At 47.6% G+C, this 12,731-nt stretch overlaps 1 protein-coding gene across 5 annotated transcripts in view; it reads left to right on the forward strand.

Annotated features, from left to right (window-relative positions):
- KALRN (kalirin RhoGEF kinase) overlaps positions 1 to 12,731 on the forward strand; it is a 467,999-nt gene that overhangs the window by 139,511 nt on the left and 315,757 nt on the right. The window lies entirely within an intron of this gene.

Genomic DNA, 12,731 nt, shown 5'->3' on the forward strand with positions numbered 1-12,731 from the left:
AAGTGTAGGGCGAGAGGGTAGCTCAGCTGCTCTTGCTTATTTAGTCTCCATGCACATGCTTGTTGCTGTTTTGCTCACTGCTGCTTTGTCAATTAATTCTCACTGAGTAGAGCTTGGACTTCACCCCCATCCCTCCCCTCTTTTCTTTTTTATGCAGACATCTGTCTATTGAACATCAAAGTGTAGCCTTTCAAAGCCACAAAGTCATATGACTTCCAGAACACTTAGGAGATGATCTATAGAAGTGCAGGCGGGGGCAGTTCTGCAGACTGCATTCTTCTGATGGGAGGTGCTAAAACAGCTCTTAATATTTGGGCAGTAATACAGGTTCATTTAAAAGTATTAGCTCTCATCAGGGCTTGACTTCTTAGGAAAGTATTCTTTACTGAGGGGTTTAAAGTGGATTTGGAAAGATAATTATTCTTGTCCTAGGGTAGAATCTGGGCAATTTATGTGCTCAGCTGACTTCTCATTTTGGCTTGAATGGATGTTTGTTCCCATAATATAGGATTTTTGTGCATGGCTGTGTTGTGCAGGCTGAAAATGATGGTAATGGATGGATTAGATAGTGATATTTCTCAGGGTGATACATTCTTAATTGTCAGTAGTCTTAGAGCAGGCAGTGAGCTTAGTACTGTAGCTCTTTAGTACAGAGGAAGAAGAGATTATTTATCTCCATTTTTCCCCTCTTTGTGTATGAGTTCACAAACCATTTCCAAAGAAACATTTCATGGCCGTGAAGGGCTGTTTGTCTATATCATTAAAGCCAATAAATATACCACTTAGGATAAAATTGAATTTTATCCTTTCTCCAGCATGGTGAATTTCTTTCCATAACAGTTCAATAGGCGTTATGTATTCACAGGCACATCACGCCTGCTTTATCCTGTAGCTTTCATGAGTAGTCAGTCTCATGTACCTCGACTTTCTGGAGTTAATACATGCCTTGCTATAAATGGATATTGTGGCATTTGATATGGCTTGCCAGAAACTGGCTAATCTTTACATGGGCTGCATTTTTATCAGGTGCATTTTAAGCAGGTGTTGCCAAAAGGATCAAGAAAAATCTGGTTCTGAGTGGTTTAGGAGGCATCACCAGTGACTTTCAAATGTGCTTCCTTCTATCCCGCTCAGTTCCAGATGATAGTCCAAACCCAAGTAGTGGGCCCCAAGCCAGTTCTTGTGGTGGGACCCGCTGGATGAGATGTAAACTACAGCCTGTGTATTCAAGAATGACCCTGGGGCACTTTCCTTAGGAGAGGAGTTCTGGTTGGAAGGCCCTTGCCACCTTTCTAGCACATTTAATTGCAAAGGTCCTGACTAAAATCCTGTTTTGTTGTATCAGCTGATGAAGTTAATTTTACCTTCCTATTTTAAATCTCTTCCATAACAACAACTTCTGGCATGTTTCTTCCCTGCACAGTTTAGCAGGGTCTGCTTTCTGTCTGTGTGCGTAGGGATCCTTAGCCACGGGCTGCAACTTCTCCCCCTGCTCCGGCCCTTCTTCACCCGCGTCGCTCCAGTGCGGCCAGTACAGCCCTGGCCAAGGGTGGCCCCATCAGTGGCAGGATGAGCCACGAGGTCTGTGCTCTTACATCACACGGTCACCAGCAACCAGGGGACGCGCAGTGGCCAGTTTGGTTCTTCCAGGCCCGGCTGTTCGGAGGGCGGGAGGCGGCCAGGAGGGGCTGCGTGCGACGGGTCTGCCCAGCTCGGGGCCCGGCAGGGACCCTCCGCACGGAGCTGCGTGAGGCAGGAGGCAGATGCAGCAGGGAGGGAGGGAGCATCAGCACAGCTCCCCTTCCTGCGACTGACGTGGCCATGGCGCACCAGCTGGTGGTGGCAGAGGGGTGGAAACACGGCCTGTTAGTGTGCACCTGCTAATATAAATTAATTATTATAATAACGAAGCCGAAGCATGATGAATCTGTACTCTCTAGCTCGTCTTTCATCCTGCCTTTGCTTTGGAAGCAGGCAGGAAAATATCAGTGGATTTCTTTCTTTTCCTTTGTGTGGCTAATCTGCTGCTTTTGTTTTGTAATTGGTCCTAACGTTTTATTGACTTCTGCCTGTGAATTGTCGTTAATTCAAGAGTGGATTAGCATGGTAGTGCCTAAGAGTTATTGAATAACTAGCATAATGGACAAGTCATTTCAGCAGCAGCGCTGGGGTTTGCAGGAAAAGGTCATGAAGACCTGGGGCTGAGTCGTAGGCCAGAAACATTGACAAGGTCTATCCTTCCATCAGCAAAATTAGAACTGAAATACAAATGCGCGTGTGTGGGCGCGTGCTTGTGTTGGACAGCAGGGACATTTAACATGTGATTTGAATGCAGGATGGATTCCTGGCTGAGCAAAAATAGTAGAATTGATTATTAAAAGTGGTGCAGTTGAAGGAGTGAAATTTTGTCTCTGGTAGGAGATGGGAAAGAATGAGGAAAGGAAGAGTCTTTTTGTCTCCAGCCTACTGTAGGTAATCAGGCTCTTTTTGTAGCCTAAGCTCATTCGGACTGCGGCCTGTTGCTGTGCCTTGTATTCAACCATAGCCGCTTGCAGCAGGATCCTGGGTGAGAATCGCAGGATGCGCTAGGTCAGGGCTGCGATCAAAGCCTCATTTCACTTTATTTGTGAGACCTTTCTAATGAGCTTTGTGGACTATTACCAACGCTTGGTGTGTGAGCGTTTCTTCCTGCGCAGAATTGGTGGTGTTTGCAGAGCTTGCAGCCTTATGAAACTGAAATCACGGGAAACACCAACCAGTAAAGTCCTCCTTTGCAGGAAGAGAAGATGTGTGTGGGAGAAGGACTTGATAAAGCAATCTGAGGAGAAGGTAAAAAAAAAAAAAATAATAATTTGCATCAGCTCTGTTGCAAAAATAAGGGGACAATGTCAGGTCTGTGGCTTCTGTATTTACAACCTGGCAGTGCTATTTAGAGTAGTGGGTTAGAAAGAGAGGCCCAAAATTATTTATTTTGCTGCAGTTTAGAGATGTATTGAGTCCAGCTGTCAGGGATCTCTGCAGCAACAGCTTGCACCCTCTGGAGAGCAGTCAGATTTCATTAACCTGTAGCCAGTTATTTGTGCAACCAAGAGCTCCCCCTCAGTGTAGAGAAGCCAATTTATTGAGTTTGGGCAATAATCTGGTTAGATATGTTTTAGTCCTTTCCCTAAAGAAAAGTGCATTTGGGATGAAGAACGTGTTTTGGGTAACTCTGACATCCAGTCTCACGGCCTAATAGGATATGCGAGATGAGATTAGCGCGTATTCTCCATCTCTGAAGACTGCCTGGTGGCTTTGTGTAACTCTACCTTCTGCTGAGAATAAATTCAGTGAATTTAAGGGCTGCTGGTCCAGGAAGAGATCCAGACAGTTAGCGAGGCTGCTTTTAATCTCAGTCATCTCTTTACACGAGTCCTTAGTTGAAGAAGACTTAAAGAAAGCTGCGTTTTCAGCCCACTGGTGATGCTTTGCTGGTTGACTTGACGTAACGTCGCAGGGTGCTCCCACAGAAATGTCAGGCTTCCTGCACCAGTACGTCCTAGGGCTGTAAACATTTATACTCGCGTGCAGAAGAGATTTGGGTAAGAGGGGGCTATGCTGATGTTAGCAAGTGACTGCGAAAAAACAGCAGACGAACATGATTAAACAGAGACAGGCAGTGATTTAATTGGCATTTCTTTATAGAGAGAGAAATAAAAATAGTAAGTCAAGAAAGAAAGAAAAACACGGCCAGGCCCTTTCTAGAAATCAGGAAGGCGCTTTGCTTTCCAGAGTGATCACAGTGTCCCGTGTTAGCTCGTTAGGGGAGCAGCATGTCCAGCAGTGCCAGGCTGAGGCCCCGGCCGTGCGCGGAGCTCCTCGCGGCCCTCGCGGCTTCGCCCGCGGGCAGCGTCCCGGGGGGCTGCGTGGCGGGACGGCGGCCAGATGCGAGCGCGAGGGGCAGCTGGGCAGCCAGGAGGTTTTGTGGCGCTGGCCTGGCCCAGCCACCCGTAAAATGACTTTCGTTAATGTTGAGTGGGCACCAGGATGAGAGGCAGATAAATTATTCAGTCTTGGGAGCGCCTTACCCTCTCCTTGCCCTGGCTCTGTGCAGATCGAGGACGCGGTGCGGGGTGAGAAGTCCTCACCGCTCAAGGTCTCCTTGGGGTCTCTTGGAGGAGCCGTAGCTGGTTTGTGGCTTGGCGCTTAACTAGCGAGGAGCAGCCTGGCTGCGGGGGGCGAGAGCGGGTCCCGGACCCGCTGCCACTGTCTTTGGATTCGTTTGCAGAGGCGAAGGCCCGATGGAAATAAGGCGAGGAGGGGGCAGCCACAGTGTACACATGTCTGTGGCAGCCATATGGGCCCCAGGCAGCCCTGTGCCCCATCCCCTCCTGTGCCAGGATGTCCCATGTCCCTCACCTGGCGGGGACAGCCCCTGCCATCCATGCAGCCGTCGGGCATGACCTCTCCTTGCGTGCACAATTTCAAGGACTCAGGACATGGATCTTAATTTATCCCTAACTGGGCAATTCAGGCAAATAGCTGCCTGGGAGGGGAAGACTCCTCGACAGGCTGCGAGTTGGGCTGTTCAGCCAGGACTTCATCCCCCTTGAGTTGCCGTTGTTGATTTTTGTTTTGTTTTCTTTTTAAATTAAATCGGCTCCCCAAAATGACACTATCAGTGCAAATGTAAGCCCAGGAGGCGCAAGCATAAGCCCAAGCAGATAGAAAATCAGGAGCCCAGGCGGGTGAGCAAATGAGTAGATGTACCAGATCAGATGGGATTTGAAATGAGATGAGGTGAGACGGAGGGCAAAGGAAGCCTAGTGAATAGTGAGATGTGTTTGTGGATGTTACGTGAGCCAAAATCAAAGGTGACTGACTTAAAATCCGTCTTGACACACTAGGCTCAACCTTCCCTCCTTGGCCGTGAGTCTCTTGAAGCCAGTGGGACCTTCATCAGCACGTGTGTGTGTTAGGACAGGGCAGGTTAAACCCTGGCAGAAAAATTAAAAAAAAAAAAAAAGATTTCTGCAGTGAAAGAGAGAAGGTGCAGATTGGTTTTCAATGTGGGGGTAAATACAGTCACTCTGTTTGTTTGCAATTTTTTGCTTTTTAGGGAAGTCGCAGGCCCTGAGACGAGGATCTCAATTGGCCTCTAATTAAAGTTGCTTTCTTACTGTCTGGCGTGAAATCCCCCTGAGAGGCAGATGTTTGCAAAGCACACTTGAGGCGCCAGCATATGGTTCTTTGTAAGGCTGGCGTTTCAGCAAACTGCCTCCTGAATGTTGTACGTAATTAGCATTTTATTTTATTTTATTTTATTTTATTTTATTTTATTTTATTTTATTTTATTTTATTTTATTTTATTTTATTTTATTTTATTTTATTTTATTTTATTTTATTTTATTTTATTTTAATCTTGTTTGTTTTATGTATTATTTTCACAGAGAGTGACTGTTGGCCGGGGACCTCTAGGCCCTGGGACTTAGGGAAACTCATCTCACAGCACCTTATGAGTTATGGGGCTGCCTGATACCCTGCTGCCCATTTCTGGAAAAAAGCACTTTGCTCAAATTGATGCCAGTTTAAGGAAATTATTCTAACCTACCTAATTTAATAGAGGATGAGGTGCTGTGTGATGCGCAGCCTGTAGGATTTCGTGGAGGACTTAGATCCTTCCTATAGAAATCTGTGAGCAGCTTTAAACTTTTTATGGGATTATAAAGTTCTAAGGAAAGCTGTAAAGAATCCGATTGTAATTGAGAAGGGAGTGAAGTGAAAAGAAAATATTCATGCCCACTAGAAAGCATGGCTATCCTTAAAGTACTATTTCAGGTTACAAATGGCCCGTAGCTCTCTACTAATACTGCAAAAGGCTGTTGCATTTGGGTGGTCACTGAAGTGCAGCAGAAGCTGCAGGAGGAAGGTATTTAGCAACTGAAAGCTCAAGGTGCTGAATATGTTCCTTTTTCTCTGGGGCAGTGGATCCGTCCCTCGCACACTTGAAAAATAAAACACAAGGTTTTTTGTCAGTGACCCACTTTCTTTCCAAATTCTCTATGTTGCCCCTTTCTGCCCAGAGAAGGCCTGTACTTGCTGGAGCAAGTCTTTCCCAGTGACCGTGTCTCACTCTGCTGTCTGTGAAAGCCTCTCCCTGCCTCAGAAGGGGGTTTTGAGGCAAAATTAATTCACATTTGTAAGGTACTTTTGAGGCCTGTGGACCTGAATGTGCTTTAGTAATGTGGCAGTCATTATTCCCACTCTGTGGAGCGGAGAACCAAGATCTGGAGCTGTTAAAGCAGCTTGTTCAGGATCACAAAGCCACTGAGATGCAGAAGCACAAATGGAGCCAAGTCTTATGACTAGCAGTCAGATGTGCGATCCACGGGGCTACCTATAATGTCTAATTATTTCTCTGAGGGGAGGAACTCAAAGATCTCAGCCTGATTCCAAGGCCCTGGTGAAAATAAAAAGGAAATTCATAAAAGACTGCCGCAGTCGTCGCATTCTCTTAGCATCTCCGTTAGCGTTTGTTTGAAATGCAGGGAAGTGAATCCCGAAGGAATGGAGGTGAAGCAGAGCCCTTGCCATGGATGGTGCGATAACTCCGTGCCCTTCTCCTGCTTTGCGTAGTTTTGTACCGCGTACAAAAAGGCCAAGTGTGGCTGCTGGCTGAGGGGGGCTGCACAGGCTGCAGGGTACAACGCGCTGAACGTCGCTTCTTAGAGGCCACGTGTGCCCAGGGGCTAATGAACTCGCCCGCTGGATGCGAGCAGCTCTATATCTGTGCAGGCCTTGTTCTTTGGCCAGCTCTCAAGCTGAGGCTACTGTTTAAATGTGCGGACGTTCAAAGGCTGTGCTCTGAGCCTCGGTGCTGCCAAGTGCCTCGTGGAAGGAATAACAATCTCAGCAATTAGCAAGTTCCCCCAGAGCCCGCCGTTCTGGAGCAGGGAGCGCAGGGGAGGGCCAGGGCTGCATTCCCTGTGGCTGGCCCTTTGCAAGGAGCCAAGCAGCAATTGGAGATGCCGACTTTCCAGTAGGGAAGAGTTAAAAAAGCTGCTGGATCTCTGACAAGCACTTGCAGAACTTTGGGGCTGAGGAAGCTGGGAGTATTGTTACCCAAAAGCTGTGACCAGAAGGATGTTCCAGCAAGCAATAGTGGGATATAATTAATAGACGGAAGAACCGAATGAAGAAAATGGAGAAAATTATATTATTCTTGGACTGAGTCTAAGTATTACATATGAAATGAGATTTATTTTTATATTTTAGAATAAATGCAACTAGTTAATGAACACAACCTTTGCCTCAGCTGGGACAAAGTGTTTGGCACGTTATCCAGTGGTATTTGTCTTATATGCAGACTATCTATTGGGTTTCCATGGTTCTTGAGAGTTTCAAAGAGGTCACCAGGAAAGTGAGGCTGTGGCATGGATTTCCACATCAGTCCATGAGTTAGACCTGGTGTCATAAAAGCATTTATCCTGTGCAAGACTAGCAGAAATAATGGAAATCAGATTCATAGCAGATTTGGAGTTGGATTCTCCATCAGATACCTGGTGGGCATATCATCTTCATTCCTATTTGTCTATAATCCTATGCTTATTACACTTAAATGTACTAAAATAAGGAGAGGTTAGCCATAAGCTTAAATGCACTGTGGGTCCTCAGGTATATAGCAGGAAATACATCACTGAGCTACTGACGTCCCAGGGGACTGTTGGCGTTTCCATTGCACAGCTGAGAGCCGGCTATATCCCTGCTCTCCACGAGGTTGGAAGAGCAGCCAGTGTGGGCTGGGCGGCTGTGGAACACAGCGGCAGTGCCCATGTCAACCTCAGCTCTTCCCCTGCACGAGCAGTGCCGCGGCCGCGCTGACTGCTCCGGCTGTGCCGGCTGGAGGCAGCCCCTTTGCTGCCCTGGCTCCGATCCCTATGGAACCATCAGGAGCACCGAGCGGGAAGCTCCTGCACCGCAAAGCAAACTGGGGAAGGAGGGCGATGGCCACTGTCACTGTCCCGGTGCTGTCACTTTCATTTAACCTGCCTTTCCACCTCTCCCTGCTGCACCTGCAGTCCCAGGGGCATAAATGCTTCCTGCGAGGTGGGATATTACTTTTTATTGGTTATTAAGGAAGATAGTAGGTTTTGTTAGTGAAGTGCATAGCTCTGGGTGTATCTTCAGTAATACTTGGTAATGATTTTTGCAGATTAATCTTGTATCCTTGCTAGCAGGGGTTGCCTCTAGATTCAGGCAGCTCAGTCATTCCTTCCTTCCTCTGCTGGGTCAAACCCTGCTCCTGCGTGGCCGGCGGAGGCGAAGGCAGGCCTGGAGCCTTGTGGGCTGCTGGCAAAACCGGCTGCTGCCGTGCTCGCTCGTAGGAACACGCACGGCAGAGGAGCCTGCAGCAAATGCGCAGGGTGTCCTGGCCCATTTAGCTCTGCCCAGATGGTGCTAAAATACTTGTCCCGAGCACATGTTGCTTCTGTTGAGCAAAATGTTTATGCCACGCGGTGGCCTCTCCACCCCGGAACCAATGAGCCTTAGCAGCAAAATCCCAGGGCAAAGGCCCTTCCTGAGCCCCTGCGTGGCTTGCAGCGCTTGGAGCGTCCGACGTGGAGTGCCGCGCTCACGGCTCCGCAGGGACAAAGACGGGAAATAAAGGGAGGAGTTAGAAGGGGCTTAACACACACACAGAGTAAACAATTGAGGTAAAAATGCAGAAAGAAACAATAACGGAGAGAGAAGGACAAGGGGAGGCCAAAAGTATTAAGACAAAAAATCAGAGGATGATGTTGTTTCAGCAAACAAAGGGATGGCTGTGTGTGAAACACACCGGTGAAGCGTTTGGAAAATGAGAGTCCTGCTTTCATCTCTGCACAGGCCTCCTCTCTGACGCTGGACAAGTCGATGTCTGTCTCGATTTGCTGTGTGTGCGATGGGATAACGCGGGGGCCTTTGTTGTGCCTTTCTCTGCTCACCTCCGATGTTGCTTCTGTTCTGCTTCTGCGTTGTAAAAAGCCAAAATGCTACATCATGCAAAAACAAAACAAAATAAAATGAGGCTTTGATGAAAGAAGGTAGGCAGGGAAATAGGTTATGCTGAACCAACTCTGAAAATCTGTTGTGGGGAAGGGGAAGGAGAGGCCTTTGCTAAAGGAAGAAGAAAGAGAAATAATACGGACCAGATTAATCCTACCGTTGCCTCCTGGACTCCAGGGATGTGTTCAGTCCAAGCAGTTCAGTTTTCTTTGGTTAAAAAAGCTTCATGTGTAAGTTTTAAAATAGTCAAATCTGTTTTGAGAACTGTCTGAATGTGGGCTAACTTTCCTGAAACGTTGCATGGGACTTTAGATGAACAGCTCTTGCTAATTGGGAGCCGAATGATTAAGCCCCATGCAGCGCTTTGACAGGAGGCCTTCTTCTTGCCTACGCATACTTTGCTCAGTATAGAAAGTATTTCCATATTTTCAGCAGCTGATCTGTATTTGAAGCCAAGAGCAAGATGCATTGTTCACATTAGTTAAAGCTTTTCTAGGAACAGCCACTCTGGATCAGACCGCGGGTCTGTCTAGCCCAAGACAGTGTCTCCAGCAGAGGCCATTGCCCTCTGCTTCAGAGAAGGGAGTCCTCAAGCCTGCAGGGCTGTCTCCAGGGGGAATTTATTTTTCTTTGCAACAGTTAGAGTTTGGCTTTCCCTCCAAAGCTTGTGGGTTCATGCTCTTTCCAAAACTTTTGTTTATCTTACTAATTTTTACTGTTCTCTGGAGATGTTTGTTATTTGTATAAATCTCTAACCCTTTCTGGAAACTGCTGGAGGTGCTCGCAGCCGTGTCCCGCGGCAGCAAGTTCCGCAGGTCAGTGTGTTGCAGCTCTACAGCAGTTCAGATCAAGTATTCACAAATGCAAGAGAAAATGCAGAGCCAGACAGCAACACACAAAGTGTCACAGAGTGGCGTTTCATAAATAAGAGATGCCCAGAAGGGACCACCTGGAATCTCCCCAGCTGTTGACAAAGCTCCTGGGAGCTTGGAGGGAGGGTTGATTTTAGCCGTTGGAAACAGATGGGTTTAGCTCCAAGAGCTTCATCCCAGATGAAGGGCTCGAGGCCAGAGAGTGGCGATAGCACAAACCCCACCCGGAGCCAGTGACGGTCCTTTGCGCACTTAGCTACCTTTAGGAATTTTCTCCCTCATCCCTTTTTGTCACTGAAAGTCAGTTTTGAAGGATAGGGCAGCTCATAGTAGCTGGATCATGGGAAAGGGCACAATTTAAATTATCCTGTAGGCAGGGAGAGAAGCTTTACAGCAGAGCTTTCATTGATTCCTGGCTGTAGGACTGGCTCATGGTTATCAAGTTTCTTCGTTATTCTGGAGCACAACTGACCTTTCCTGGTGGATATTCAGAAAGATGAAAGAAACCCTGCTGGGGTTTCGTGCCTTTACTTGCTCCTCCTGTGCGCAGTTCGGACAGCTCCATCGGGGGCTGTGAGACACAGTCCTTGGCGGAGAATGCTTGAAGTGGATCCTGAGCCCTCAGTATGCTGGGCTATGAATGTCTTTTGCTAAAAAGTTTTTATCAAGAGAAGTCTTTATTAAGTGTTGTACATTGACAGCCAGATTCTGCTCCCACTGATTTTAGCAGTACATCTCGTAAAGATCTCAGTGCTGTAATCCCTGCTACATAGTTAACTGCCTAATAATTGACCTTGCTGTTTCCCTGAAGGATTTAGCAAACATTGGCCCAAACTCAACTTTTATTGACGCTGATGATCTCACAGCTGGGGGAATTTGGCCCAATACTCTCAGTGTCTTGGAGCCATCAGGATGTATGTAGTGTGCTGATTGCTTTGGTTTGCTTCATGGCTGGCGGAGATGGTTATATACAGAGCTGCTTAAATTTCACATCATTGCCTATGGCTAAATGGCTCCTGCCTTCTCTGCAAGAACTGGCCAAATTCTGGTGTCGAGAGGTTACCCTGGTTAAGAGGACAGGTTGATAGCAAAGTCATAAATCTTTAACGCAGAGTGCATGAAGTCCTGCTTGCTTGAACACAGAAAGAATTGAGCAGTGGGACTAGTTTCCTTGTTCCCGAAGCACTAAAGTGCTCTTTAGGGATCTCTCAGGACCATGCTCCAATGCCTGTTTAAACTGCAGCTTTGCTCTTTCTCTTCTCTCTCCCTCCCTCCAGCTCTGCTGAACCCCCCTTTCCACTGAGCTCAAAGCCCAGCGGTTGTGGGGTCAGTGAGCGCCTCGTGTTTGACTTTGGTTTGGGAAGCAGCATCTGCTCAGCTCTCAAAAACAAGCCCTGGTGCTGGCAGCCCGGCCAACCCTGCGCGCGACCTTGTTAACGCAGCGCGTGCTACGTTACCTTCGCTCCTCCTTCGTGCGCTGCTTTTACAGCCGGTGCGCTTTCCCATTCTGCTGCGGATGACTGAGAGGGAGACCCCTGAGTGCATGGGCACGGGCAGGGCTTTCCAAAAGGGTGTCCCCAAGGTCAGGGTGTGACCTGGAGGGCAGCTCTGTGTCCCTGGGGCATGAGGGTGGCGCAGACCAAGCTGTCATCTCAGGCTAACAGAGGCAGCCAGCACAGCAGCTGATGCTCGCGCAAAGCTCTTGATACGGCGACAGCTTTTTAAAGGCAGCAACGTGACAGATATTGTAGATGCAGCCATTGTCCCCAGTGGGGGACATACTTGCAGACGCAGGGTAGTCTTATTGCAGAGGCCGACTGTGAATATAATAAACTGCTCCTCATTTGCCATTAACAGTAACTCAGCCGTAATAATAGTAATACTGGTAGCACACAGGTTCAGTGGCCGGTGGAAATTGCTGTTGCAGTCTCCATCCTGGCAGTTTCTCTATGTCTGCATGGATCAAGACCTTATAGCTGTGCAGGCTGCACAGTGCAAGAAGTCCATGAAAACAGAGAATGGGACTTTTTTGCCACTCTACTTACAATTGCGGATAATGAGGCTTCATCTGCTGTGTTCAGCACGGAAGGCATGATGGCTGCAGTGATGATGCCTCATTTCTAGCCCATCAAGAAAACTGCCTGAGCGAGAGGACTCCCTTGCCCTTGTGCTGTCTCAGATAAATGGGATTGCTGCCTGCCAGAGAAAGGCAAAAAAGTAAAAATACAGGGTTTGAAATGTGCTGCAGTCTTTGATGAGGCTATAGCTGAGATAGTTCTAAGGCTGTAGTGAAGCTATCTTGTCATGGTGGGTGTTCATTCCCCACTGAAGAATGCTTTATTTTTCAGAGCAATGGCAACAGTGTCCTTCAAACCCACCTTTTGTTTTTTAATAGCACTGATGGAATTGCAGTCTGGCCTGCAGTCAGATGATCTACTTCTGCTGGTCGTTTTTAAAAGAGAGGGATGCTTTTAGTTGCTTAAGCAGTAGGCAGTTCTTTTCATTAGGCTTCCAGGAGAGTAAAAATCAGGGATTTCTTTGGTGAACTTTCAGGAGGGCTGAAATCATTTGGCACTGCAGGGCAAGGCAAGTGGCCTGAGTATACCATGTAATCAAACAGCTTGAATTACATGAGGCTGCATCATGGCTTCAAAGTATTTCTCACCCAGGGAAAAGCTTTGGCTGTCTCATAAGAAACGTATCCTCCCTTTGAGTGTGCTTCCCACCTTGAACGGGTCCATTTGGAGCTGTGCTGTGTGGACACAGGGATGGAGGGAAAGCCCTTCTTTAGCCAGCCACTGTGCAAATCTGTCTCACAGGGCCAGGCTAAATGAA

The sequence above is a fragment of the Tinamus guttatus genome, unplaced genomic scaffold (genome assembly GCF_059628265.1).
Source record: "Tinamus guttatus ecotype Peru unplaced genomic scaffold, ASM5962826v1 Tinamus_guttatus_pri_ptg000060l, whole genome shotgun sequence".
Lineage (NCBI taxonomy): Eukaryota > Metazoa > Chordata > Aves > Tinamiformes > Tinamidae > Tinamus > Tinamus guttatus.